Raw genomic sequence first — 13,339 nt, forward strand, 5'->3', positions numbered from 1 at the left:
AACACCCTAAGTCCTATGACAATTTTAAACAGCTGTTTCTGTCCACTTCAAATGCTGAGCACTGTGCACGTGTCTGTGTACGTGTCTTTTAGTGTTTAATTAATATATTAAGCATGTTTATGTACGTTACACGTTTAGTCACTTAAAAATGACTGCTTGTTTATAAACCGAATGAAAACACTCGCAGCATTATTTAAATGCTTCACGCGGGAATGTTGAACGAATTGAATCACTGATCTAGAATGCGGAGCCATGACAACAGTGGAACGGTTGGAGAAAGTCAGACATTTCTTTGACAAATTCAGTCAATCCTCGTCTTTCCTCAGAAGTTGAGAAGGTATGTTTTGCTTATTTCCACTTAATTTCTGTTTTAGTTTAGCATTTTATGTGTTTTCTAAGCTTTCACCCACGCTGAATGTTTCAGATAGACGTTATCTTCCCGCGTTTAGTTGGTTTTTGGTCTTTTGTTGTTGCTTATATGGTAACATTCGGTAAGGCGACATTAGTATTTGACTTAATAATGTATCTTTATTTTCCACACTCCTTTTCCTTATAACCGTGTTACAGGTTAGCTATACTGTACCTATCATTGAGGTAAGGATGGCTTTATATTCGCACTTGTGACATGGTCCCTATATTGTCTATCGAGCTATTTTGAATATTCATAAGCCAAATTGTGAACATTTCATAAAGGAGATTAAACAAAATTATACTACACTGCGTAACATTAACGTTAGAAACAGAAAAGTTAATAACATTATGTAAGCATTTTGTAGATATCATTTGATTTGAATGTTTATTATTATCTTACCTTTTTATCTATTTTACCCCTGGCATCTATCTGTTTTTACTTTGATTGTAGCTAAATTACTTTCGTATTGTTATTTTGTTTTATTTGTTCATAATTGTTGTGAGATGTACAGGGGCGGATTTAGTGATTTGAGCGTCTTAAGCAAATCCAGCCATGGGGCTTAAAAAATATTTTAAAAAGTCCTAAAATGCACCCTTTCTACTTTAATTTTAATTTACAGTTCAGTCGATATAAAGTAAACTAGAATCCACTAGAGCTGCAAAATGAATCAATGCAACTCAATGTAATTATGTGATTAATTATGAATGTTATTTTCCCTACAAAACAACAAAACATAATCTCACAGAAATGTTTTCAATTCAATTCAGCTTTATTTGTACAGCGCTTTTACAATGTAGATTGTGTCAAAGCAGCTTCACATAAATGGTCATAGTAACTGGAACAGTGTGGTTCAGGTTTTAGTGTTTTAAGTTCAGTTTAGTTCAGTTTAGCTCAGTTCAGTGTGATTTAATCATTACTGAGAGTTCAAACACTGAAGAGCAAATTCATCGATGCGTATCTCTACCAATCCTGAACCATGCGAGGCAGTGGCCACAGCGGAGAGGGAAAAAAAACTTCACCTGATGGGAGTGAAGAAAAAAAAAAACTTGAGAGAACCAGCACATTCTAATGCTGTTTTGGGACATTTTGGGTCCCAGCAGTACTAAAATGCACCCTTTTTACTTTTATTTCATTTTTTTTATTTAGAAGCTTTTTTTGGTCACATAAAACGTATTTTCTATGTTTTATCTTAATGCAATCTCTAATTTTTAAATGATTTGTTTTCTTAAAATTAATTTACAATATATATATATATGGGGTGGTGGACACATTTGTGCAGTTATAATAATTTTAATATTTTTATTTTAATATAATTAATATTTTATTATGTGATATTATTATAAGAATACATTATTATAATAATATTTTTAATTTGAATCATATTTAATTACATAAAATGTTATTTGTTTGACTCTCACTATACAAAATATGATAGAAAACAATGTTATATATAGTTTGTAGGTTGTTTTGTGTCTTTTTGTGCCGTTTTATCTTTTTTTTCCCAGATTTCGGGATTATAAGGTAACATTTTATCCGGGATTTCGGGATTATAAGGTAACATTTTGTTTGTTTCTTTTATTTTTTTTTTTTGCCATAGTTGATGTTTGTTTGTTTCTTTATACTCAAGCTTAATGTTACTATTTAATGTTTTCTTTGTGTAGTTTCTATTTGTTGTTGTTGTTGTTTTGTCTCTTTTTGTGTCTTTTTTTTTTTCTTTTTGCACAGATTTTGAGGTTAAAAGGTAAAATGTTTGGCTCTGTGTTGGCTGAGTTAGTGGGGATGTGGTGGGTGGGCCATCATTTACTCAGCCATTGTATCTTGATATTTTCTTCAAGCACTTTATATATAGTTTTTAACCTTTTCTCTCTTTATGAAGTTATTGAGGTTGCAATGTTATTATTAACGTTTTCTGTTTTTTTCTTTGTGTTATTTGTTGTTTGTTTTTTAGTCACCCAAGCTCAGTTTACCTAGCTGTTGTTTTCTTTGTGTAGTTGTTGTTTTTTTTTGTGTCTTTTTGTCATTTATCCAGATTTCGAGATTATAAGGTAACATTTTCTCAATTATTTTTTATAATATTTGATATTTCTTTGTTTCTTTATAGTCAAGCTCAATGTTACCGGTTAAGGTTTTCTTTGTGTAGTTTCTATCTCTTTGTTGTTGTTGTTGTCTTTTTTGTGTGTTTTTTTGTCCTTTTTCCTAGATTTCAGGATTATAAGGTAACATTTTCTGTTTTTTGTGTGATGTTTGACATTTATTTGTTTCTTTGTACTCAAGCTCAATGTTACTGGTTGATGTTTTCTTTGTGTAGTTTCTATCCTGTTGTTGTTGTTGTTGTTGTTTTGTCTTTTTTGTGTGTGTTTTTGTCTTTTTTTCAGATTTTGGGATTATAAGGTAAAATTTTCTGTTCTTTTTTGCAATAACTCATATTTGTTTGTTTCTTCATACTTAAGCTCAATGTTACTGGCTAATGTTTTCTTTGTGTAGTTTCTGTCTTGTTGTTGTTGTCGTCTTTTTTGTGTGTTTTTTTTTTGTCCTTTTTCCTAGATTTCAGGATTATAAGGTAACATTTTCTGTTTTTTGTGTGATGTTTGGTATTTGTTTCTTTATACTCAAGCTCAATGTTACTGGCTAATGTTTTCTTTGTGTAGTTTCTATCTTGTTGTTGTTGTTGTTTTGTTTTGTTTTTTGTGTTTTTGTCTTTTTTTTCAGATTTCAGGATTATAAGGTAAAATTTTCTGTTCTTTTTTGCAATAACTCAAATTTGTTTGTTTCTTCATACTCAAGCTCAATGTTACTGGCTAATGTTTTCTTTGTGTAGTTTCTATCTTGTTGTTGTTGTCTTTTTTGTGTGTTTTTTTGTCCTTTTTCCTAGATTTCAGGATTATAAGGTAACATTTTCTGTTTTTTGTGTGATTTTTGATATTTATTTGTTTCTTTATACTCAAGCTCAATGTTACTGGTTGATGTTTTCTTTGTGTAGTTTCTATCCTGTTGTTGTTGTTGTTGTTGTGTCTTTCTTTGTGTGTTTTTGTCTTTTTTCCGAGATTTCGGGATTATAAGGTAAAATTTTCTGTTCTTTTTTGCAATAATTCATATTTGTTTCTTTATACTCAAGCTCAATGTTACTGGTTGATGTTTTCTTTGTGTAGTTTCTATCCTGTTGTTGTTGTTGTGTCTTTTTTGTGTCTTTTTGTCTTTTTTCCCCAGATTTCGGGATTGTAAGGTAACATTTTCTCAGTTTTTTTATAATATTTAACATTTGTTTGTGTAGTTTCTATTTGTTGTTGTTGTTGTTTTGTCTCTTTTTGTGTCTTTTTTTTCTTTTTGCACAGATTTTGAGGTTAAAAGTTAAAATGTTTGGTTCTCTGTTGGCTGAGTGAGTGGGGATGTGGTGGGTGGGCCATCATTTACTCAGCCATTGTATCTTGATATTTTCTTCAAGCACTTTATATATAGTTTTTAACCTTTTCTCTCTTTATCAAGTTATTGAGCTTGCAATGTTATTATTAACGTTTTCTGTGTTTTTCTTTGTGTTATTTGTTGTTTGTTTTTTAGTCACCCAAGCTCAGTTTACCTAGCTGTTGTTTTCTTTGTGTAGTTGTTGTTGTTTTTTTTTTGTGTCTTTTTGTCTTTTATCCAGATTTCGAGATTATAAGGTAACATTTTCTCAATTATTTTTTATAATATTTGATATTTCTTTGTTTCTTTATAGTCAAGCTCAATGTTACCGGTTAAGGTTTTCTTTGTGTAGTTTCTATCTCTTTGTTGTTGTTGTTGTCTTTTTTGTGTGGTTTTTTTGTCCTTTTTCCTAGATTTCAGGATTATAAGGTAACATTTTCTGTTTTTTGTGTGATGTTTGACATTTATTTGTTTCTTTGTACTCAAGCTCAATGTTACTGGTTGATGTTTTCTTTGTGTAGTTTCTATCCTGTTGTTGTTGTTGTTGTTGTTGTTTTGTCTTTTTTGTGTGTGTTTTTGTCTTTTTTTCAGATTTTGGGATTATAAGGTAAAATTTTCTGTTCTTTTTTGCAATAACTCATATTTGTTTGTTTCTTCATACTTAAGCTCAATGTTACTGGCTAATGTTTTCTTTGTGTAGTTTCTGTCTTGTTGTTGTTGTCGTCTTTTTTGTGTGTTTTTTTTTGTCCTTTTTCCTAGATTTCAGGATTATAAGGTAACATTTTCTGTTTTTTGTGTGATGTTTGGTATTTGTTTCTTTATACTCAAGCTCAATGTTACTGGCTAATGTTTTCTTTGTGTAGTTTCTATCTTGTTGTTGTTGTTGTTTTGTTTTGTTTTTTGTGTTTTTGTCTTTTTTTTCAGATTTCAGGATTATAAGGTAAAATTTTCTGTTCTTTTTTGCAATAACTCAAATTTGTTTGTTTCTTCATACTCAAGCTCAATGTTACTGGCTAATGTTTTCTTTTGTGTAGTTTCTATCTTGTTGTTGTTGTCTTTTTTGTGTGTTTTTTTGTCCTTTTTCCTAGATTTCAGGATTATAAGGTAACATTTTCTGTTTTTTGTGTGATGTTTGATATTTATTTGTTTCTTTATACTCAAGCTCAATGTTACTGGTTGATGTTTTCTTTGTGTAGTTTCTATCCTGTTGTTGTTGTTGTTGTTTGTCTTTCTTTGTGTGTTTTTGTCTTTTTGTGTCTTTTTGTCTTTTTTCCCCAGATTTCGGGATTGTAAGGTAACATTTTCTCAGTTTTTTTTATAATATTTAACATTTGTTTGTGTAGTTTCTATTTGTTGTTGTTGTTGTTTTGTCTCTTTTTGTGTCTTTTTTTTCTTTTTGCACAGATTTTGAGGTTAAAAGGTAAAATGTTTGGTTCTCTGTTGGCTGAGTGAGTGGGGATGTGGTGGGTGGTCCATCATTTACTCAGCCACTGTATCTTGATATTTTCTTCCAGCACTCTACACCCAGATTTCGGGATTTTAAGGTAACATTTTCTTTTCTTGACTCGGTCACCCCAACAGCGCGCCTCTCCGGAGAGCGCGCTCAGCTAATGCTGAACTGTCTGAGAGAGTTCAACAGCAAAATAGTGGTCCCACTGAAATTATTTTAGAGGCTCCTGGGGCATATGGTATCCGCAGCCACTGTCACGCCGCTCACATTACTTTATATGAGACCACTTCAGCACTGGCTTAACGATCGAGTCCCCAGACGCGCATGGTACGCGGACACACCGAGTGTCTGTTACTGTGCTATGTCGCTGCAGCCTCAGCCCTTGGAACGACCCCTCAATTCTACAGGCCGGAGTACCTCTAGGACAGGCGTCCAGTCATGTTGTAGTATCAGCAGATGCTTCCAGCACGGGCTGGGTGGCTGTGTGTTGCAGGCATGCAGCTGCGGGCCTTTGGAAAGGAACCCAGTTGCATTGGCATATCAATCGTCTAGAGTTGTTGTCAGTGTTCCTCACTCTCCACCGTTTTTTTTCAGTGCTGGAGCAGCAGCACATGCTGGTCAGGACGGACAGGTTCCCCCGAGAATGCTCATTGCTAGTTGTTTTTTTCTCTGACCGAGGGCTCTCTCGGCACAGATGCACTAGCCCACAGCTGGCTTTGGGGCATGCGCAATTATGCAATATCCCCAGTGAGCCTGCTCATGCAGTTACTGTGCAAGGTCAGGGAGGACAAGGAGCAGGTCTTGCTAGTTGCGGCCCTCCCCTGGCAGATCCCTTTGAGAGAGGACCTACTCTCTTAGGGACAGGGCACCATCTAGCACCCTCGCCCCAATCTTTTGAACTTACACGTTTGGTCCTTAGATGCGAGGAAGACTTGGGTAACCTACCGACTGCGGTGGTTAGAGAGCCTCCTCCTCGATTGCGCCTACGCCCTGAAGTGGAGTCTATTCACTGAATGGTGCGTCTCTCGCAGAGAAGACCCCCAAAATTGCCAGATCAGCGTTGTGCTTTACTCCAAGAGAAGCTGAAGAGCAGGCGGTTGCCCTCCACACTCAAGGTTGCATGGCTGCCATCTCCGCTCATCATGACGCGGTGGCTGGCAGCACCGTGGGAAGTCATAACCTCATCATTCGGTTCCTAAGAGGCGCTATGCGAATTAATCCATCCCGCCCTCCTGTCATGCCCTCTTGGGATCTCGCCCTCGTTCTCACAAGCCTGCGTCAGATCCCTTCGAACCTCGACTCAGTATATTTAAGATTTTTCTCCCTGAAGACAGCTCTGCTGGTCGCGTTGACATCAATTAAGAGGGTCAGGGACCTGGAGGCATTTGCTGCCCACGGAGGAGGCAGATCTAGCCCTTTCATTACTTTGTCCAGTTCGCGCTTTGCGGATTTATCTGGACCGCACTCAGAGCTTTAGATCATCTGAGCATCTCTTCGTCTGTTATGGTGGTCGGCAGCAGGGAAGTGCCGTATCGAAACAGTTATTGGCCCACTGGATGGTAGATGCCATCTCCCTCGCTTTCCAGAGTCAGGGCATCCGTGACCCCCAGGAGTGCGTGCGCACTCCACTCGGAGCTTCGCATCTTCTTGGGCGCATGCACGCAGCGCCTCGGTTTTACAATCTGCAAGTGGAGCCGTTTTCCTCAAGAGTATTAGGTAACCCTTGGTGATTGAAGAAACAACTCAATTAAGGTATTGAAATGCTTGCTGCACCATTCTCCATAACATATGTGCGCTTTTTCACTCTGTCAGTAAAGTACCCCGCTAAGGTGAGCCATGCAGTTTCCTTCTGGGCCCCCAGCACTGACTCAGTGGAGGAGTCACTAGCTGGCCCATTACGTTGTAGGTCTGCCCGCGTTTTGGGTATAGGTGCCCGCTATGTGTGATCCCGACTACACTTATTCAGCCACGGTGCAGTCCCCCCTCACAGGCGGACCCGTGTCTTCCCTCTCCACTAACCATCTTATTGTATGCGTACTCCTCCTTCTTAGGGCTAGTCTATATATTCCGCCATCATATCTCCCCATTTGGGTAGCGGGTGGCCTCTGCAGTGTCTTCCTCTTCGGTACTGCATGCTTTCCCAACGTACTGTCATATTTAAATTCCTAGAAATTATCTAGACGTTTGCGGCTCCCGAAAAATATATCTAAGTCTGTAAATCTTCTTTGAAGTGGGAAAAGTAAGGGCCAGGGATCACGTTGGAAGACCGCGCCTCTCTATGATGCAGGTGCGCTTGCGCTAAGCTTTTTTTCACGCATTTCAGACGATTGGCTTTCTAAACGAAATCCCCATACAATCCACTAATAGCATTTTCGGGTTACATTAGTAAGCAGAGCGTTTCTTTACACAGTTTCTGCAAATTTTGCCAATAGGCTCATCTAAATTGGTTTTTCATTCGATTGAAAGCCAAAATATTGCCAGTCAGATAAAGTAACTTTCGATTTTGAAAGAGCTGCTTCAGTAATGAAAGACACAGTTGGCGGAAACACACATGCACGCACACACGCACGGTCACACACACATACACACAAGATACACTTATATACCTTTTCATTTATTTAACATTTAATGCATAGCAAATTAATTTAAAAAAAGAAAGGCATAACTTCGGAAATAGTGCTCACTGCGGTTTCTGTGCTTTGTTTCTCTGCCTATGGCTTGTCAGTGGTGCGGCATTGCTTAATCACTTTTGTTTTAATCGGAGAATAAGATTATATAGCCTATTTTAGTTATTTAGCATAATATATAGTTATTTAGTCTAATTAGTGTAATTTAAAAATATATAAATTATTTAGTCATTTTTGGATTTAGGCATAGGCCAAGTATAAAACATAATTTTACTTAAGAGTAAGATTATGCGGTTTAGTTTTTTTTTTTGATGGCACTGTATTGCATGTCGAATGTTAAAAATACAAATATTTTTATTAAACAAGTGCATACCACAATATATTTTTGTAGGTGTAAACTTTATTTATCTTTAATATAAATATAAAATTGTAAATGGCGACGCAGTGGTGCAGTAGGTAGTGCTGTCACCTCACAGCAAGAAGGTCGCTGGTTCGTTGGTTCCAGCCTCGGCTGGGTCAGTTGGCTTTTCTGTGTGAAGTTTGCATGTTCTCCCTGCATTTGTGTGGGTTTCCTCAGGGTGCTCTGGTTTTCCCCACAGTCCAAAGACATGCGGGGCAGGTGAATTGGCTTAATTGTTCGTAGTATATGAGTGGGAATGAGTGTGTGTGGTTGTTTCCCAGAGATGGATTGCGGCTGGAAGGGCATCCGTTGCATAAAAACATGCTGGATAAGTTGGCGGTTGATTCTGCTGTGACAACCCCAGATTTATTAAGGGACTAAGCCGAAAAAGAAAATGAATGAATTAATAAAATTGTATACTATGCAATGCATAGTGCACCTAAGAAAAAAAGGTACACCTAGGCAAAAAGTTAGTCTAGAGCCGGTGTGTCAAACGTACGGCCCGCGGGCCGGATTAGGCCCGCAAACAAACGCAAGATGATTTTGTAAGCTGCAACTTTTCAATAAAATATACTGCTGTTCAAATTGTGCCCACTGGATGGCGCAATAGCAAACTGTTAATTTTATCCGATCCAAAAGCCTGAATCAGCATCAGTTTGACAGCCATCTTGGAGAGAAAGACCTCATCCATAACCCTGTCCTACCATACCAGTGCTTCCCACACATAGACTTTACGTGGGTGGGTCGCCCGGGTATATTTGGTGGTGATGACACATGAATAATACTAATATTATCATCCTTTTACACTTTTTTTGTATACGTCTAAGAAAAATAAACATTTGCGATTGATTAACCAGTGGAAAATCTTCCACTCTGCACGTTTCCTACTGTTGATTCTGTGTGTGCGTTATCTGTCACTCACACAGGAACTCTCACATGCTCTGTAGACCCACAGAGACACGCCTTTTCTGCCAAAATGCATCCGACTGTAGTTTCTGAATCTTCTAAAATATTCACGATTTAGGTTTTTGCTTTCTAAAGTTGCCGTTATTTGTATGCGTTTTTGCATTACCATTTTGCAGCTGACTGTGCACTTACAGCCGTGAGAAAAACATTAAATTATTAATTGTTTAATAAATGACACAGATAAACTTTATACTCTGAGGGAACAATATTACATCTATAATGGCTGCAAAATATTAGTACACCATTAGAAATGGCTAATCAACTAATTTGCTTTATTTAAATATTCTACAATTTTTATTCTAGTAATTATTATAATTTTATCAATAATGTCTTTTTTTATTCATTTTTTGTTCTTTATTTCTTATTTGCTGTACATTTTAGTAATTTAATAACGTTAATATATTACATACTTTATACATATCTAAAATGCTTTGATGATACTGTAAATGTCATTCCAACATCAGATGATTTGTCATAGTAGAAATATTAACAAAAGGATTTTATTCATGGAGACCAATCAAAAACAATCGACAATCAATAATTTATTTAGTATAAATACAAGTTTCTGTAACACTAACTTAAACTGAAACATACCTTTGTACATGAAAGAGCAGGTTCTCTGTAACCTTTAAGACAAACTCGTCGCATCGGAAACGACTCTGGCTTATGACGTCTCCTTCGCGGCCGTTTCACCATGTATGAGTCTCTGTCCCATTTGTACACATGATTTAAATTAATGCTTTTTGTCTCCCAAATTCACATAATAAAGAGAATGATAAAATAACGCTGTTAACCATTTAACTGTAAACGTTTCTGTTCAGAACGATTAAAGTTAGTTTTTTCATTTTTTTGTCTTTGTTTCTGTAAATTGTCATTTGTTTCCGTTTTTCGTGTCCTTTTTCTTGAACCGGTTCAGAGCCCTGCTTGTCGCCCAAGCTTAGTGTAACTAGTTGTTGTTTTCTATGTGTAGTTTATATATGTTGTTGTTGTTGTTTTGTCTTTTTTTGTGTCTTTTAATCCAGATTTCGGGATTTTAAGGTAACATTTTCTCTGTTCTGTTTTATAATATTTGATATTTGTTTGTTTCTTTACATTCAAGCTCAATGTTACTGGTTAATTTTTTCTTTGCGTGGTTTATATGTTGTTGTTGTTTTGTCTCTTTTTGTGTATTTTTGTCTTTTTACCCAGATTTCGGGATTATGAGGTAAAATGTTTGGTCCTCTGTTGGCTGAGTGAGTGGGGATGTGGTGGGTGGGCCATCATTTACTCAGCCATTGTATCTTGATATTTTCTTCAAGCACTTTATATATAGTTTTTCACTTTTTGCCTCTTTATCAAGTTATTAAGTTTACAATGTTATTATGAACATTTTCTGTGTTTTTCTTTGTGTTATTTGTTGTTTGTTTCTTGTCGCCCAAGCTCAGTGTAACTCGTTTACCATGTGATTGGATGACTATTAAGTGACTGAATAACATCGGCTCAGTCATCATTTACTCACCTTCATGTTGCGTCACATTCGTATGAGGTAAAATGTTTTGATTGAAATAATATGAGAGTTATTCCCCAGTACTGGGTTGTGGCTGGAAAGGAATCCTCTGCGTAAAACATGCCAGAACATTTGGTGGTTCATGTGGAGACCCCTAGTAAATCAGGGACTAAGCCGAAGGAAAATGAATGAATGAGTATGAAAGTAAGTAAATGATGGCTTCTTTTATTGGAGGCATGAATTTGAAGGAAACACACGAGTAACGGACCAACAAGGAAAAGTGAAGATCGCATGAACTATTTACAGATGATATCAGTGAGATCTTTTCTTGTATATGATGTGTTAACCTCTTCTGTATATTTCTGAAAATTTTAAATGATGTGCACTGTATGTTGTACTAATGCAGAATCTTGTTTATTTTTTTACTGTTTACCTGTTGTACATAGAATATTACCCGGTGTACCTGAGATATGAACATGTCCTATCTAAATAAATAAGACAAATACAACACAGTTAGAAATAATGAAGGGTAAAAGAGTCTTACCCACCTTTTTATGTCTGTGATGAAAAAAATATGATCATGAAACAATTAATATTCTTCTTTATTCTAAGAGGGTTTTGATCATGTTATTGGAACTACTAGATGTCTAATCTACAAACACTTTTCACTTTATATGCTTTAGTCTTTGCATGGCTTTTTGACCGGACACACTCTTGCATTACAATCTTCTACAAAATCCATTTCCCTCATAAACTGTTATGAGAGACATATTAAATTAGATAATTGTTAAAAGCACACTGGTTGTTTCAATATATTTAAAACTGACATTTTCCACTAGCTGGTTGAATAAAAATAGCTGCTGCCGGTGTGAACTTCTCCATTACTTATAGAACACCAAGTGTTGTACTTCTCTTTGTTTTGTCAATGTCCTATAGCTCATTTCTACATTTTAAGTGCCACTGGCCAGCTCCTGATGTCCTCAAACTAGATAAAAACTGTTTATAATGTTTATTAGTAAAATACAGGTCAAAAAATTATTATTCAACTTTTTTTTTGGTTGAATGTAACACCAAACACACAATTGTTCAGAATATATTGTTTTTAACAAAACCATGAGTCTTAAACTCAATTTCTGGAGGGCCACAGCTCTGCACATTTTTTTCCAACCCTAATCAAACACAGCTGATCCAACTAATCAAGGTGTTCAAGACTGAAGCTGCAGTCACACTGCACTTTTCTCCACATTGACTTCCATGCATACGCACGAGAATGCATCAGACCAGAAACACAAGCTCATCACTTGACTGCGTGAGACCAATCGAAGATCAAAACATGACCTCTCTGTAGAGGAATTTAAAATATGGAGCAATCGCTCGCTTTTTTAAATGTCTAATCATCTTGTTTAATCCTGCCCCCTTTCGCAGTGCCAGTATTTTGCATGCTCAAACTCTACTGTGACCGCAGCTTAATAGAGACTATTAAGCAAGTGCGAGTTGGAGTTGGTTAGAGCTAAACCATGCAGATCTGCAGCCCTCCAGGAATTGAGTTTGAGACCACTGAAAAAAAACTTTCAAAAACTTACACAAGTTTTTAACAACATGAGGCATGTATAAATGTTACTAATTGAATTTTCACGTTTATTTTGTTTGAACTGTTCTGATGCAGTTAAACAGATTACTTTAATCCTAGATACATGTTAAAATTAAGCGTCCTCTGTTGCCCCCTATTGATGATGGCAGTTTTGACACTTTACAGATTATTTATGCATTCCACTCTAACTGGTTGATATAACATACTGTATATATTACAAAGAAGCATTTACATTTCATTAAAATGCAGCCCTATGTCCTTATACAAAAATAAAATCTTTAAATGTGAAAATCATAACATCAGCATCTTTAAAAGTAAAATACATGAATACATTTAGGGATATATAACAGTTAACCATTAAATGACAAAATTTAATATAAAGAACTAAATTAACAGATCTCGTACTGACATATGAACTTAAACTTGTATACTTATATTTAAATACTCTATACGGTATACTCATTCATTCATTTTCTTTCCGGCTTATTCCCTTTATTAATCTGGGGTCGCCACAGCCGAATGAACCACCAACTTATCAAGCATATTTTTTTACCAGCAGATGTCCTTCCAGCTGCAACCCATCACTGGAAAACATCCATACTCATTCACACACACACCATGAACAATTTGCCTTACCCAATTCACCTACCACGTCTTTGGGAAAACCTGAGCATTATATGCGTACATACTTATTTACTTATATTTATACTTATATATTATATTTATTATTATATTTAATTAAATATTTTTTAATTGAAAAGAAGTTGTCAAACGTGGAGCGAAAAGGGCCAATGTGTTCTTTTTTCATTTATTTCATATTCATATACTTGTTTTCTATGTTGTGTATTTTTTTATTTATAAAAATGATATACATAATGTAGTCAACATTTATACTGGATATAAACGTTTTATCAAAGTTGTCCTAAAACTATTTAGCAACACCCTAAGTCCTATGACAATTTTAAACAGCTGTTTCTGTCCACTTCAAATGCTGAGCACTGTGCACGT

The 13,339-nt window shown here is 35.8% G+C and overlaps 1 long non-coding RNA gene across 2 annotated transcripts; it reads left to right on the forward strand.

The window, feature by feature from the left end:
- Nucleotides 1-252: 252 nt before the first annotated feature.
- Nucleotides 253-8,667, forward strand: LOC141379297 (uncharacterized). 2 transcript variants are annotated; one of them, XR_012395844.1, is made up of 13 exons: nt 253-337; nt 2,361-2,628; nt 2,721-2,803; nt 2,897-2,972; nt 3,061-3,137; nt 3,231-3,300; nt 3,393-3,472; nt 3,562-3,635; nt 4,299-4,418; nt 4,512-4,586; nt 4,675-4,751; nt 4,846-4,915; nt 5,008-8,667. It is a non-coding gene; the product is annotated as an uncharacterized lncRNA (long non-coding RNA). The 2 variants fall into 2 exon arrangements; XR_012395845.1 differs by lacking the exons at nt 2,897-2,972; nt 3,061-3,137; nt 3,231-3,300; ... (5 more) ...; nt 4,846-4,915; nt 5,008-8,667 and adding an exon at nt 1,918-1,966 and having other exon boundaries at nt 258-337; nt 2,074-2,628; nt 2,721-2,827.
- Nucleotides 8,668-13,339: the final 4,672 nt, after the last annotated feature.

The sequence above is a fragment of the Danio rerio genome, chromosome 20 (genome assembly GCF_049306965.1).
Source record: "Danio rerio strain Tuebingen ecotype United States chromosome 20, GRCz12tu, whole genome shotgun sequence".
NCBI classification, from domain to species: Eukaryota; Metazoa; Chordata; class Actinopteri; order Cypriniformes; family Danionidae; genus Danio; species Danio rerio.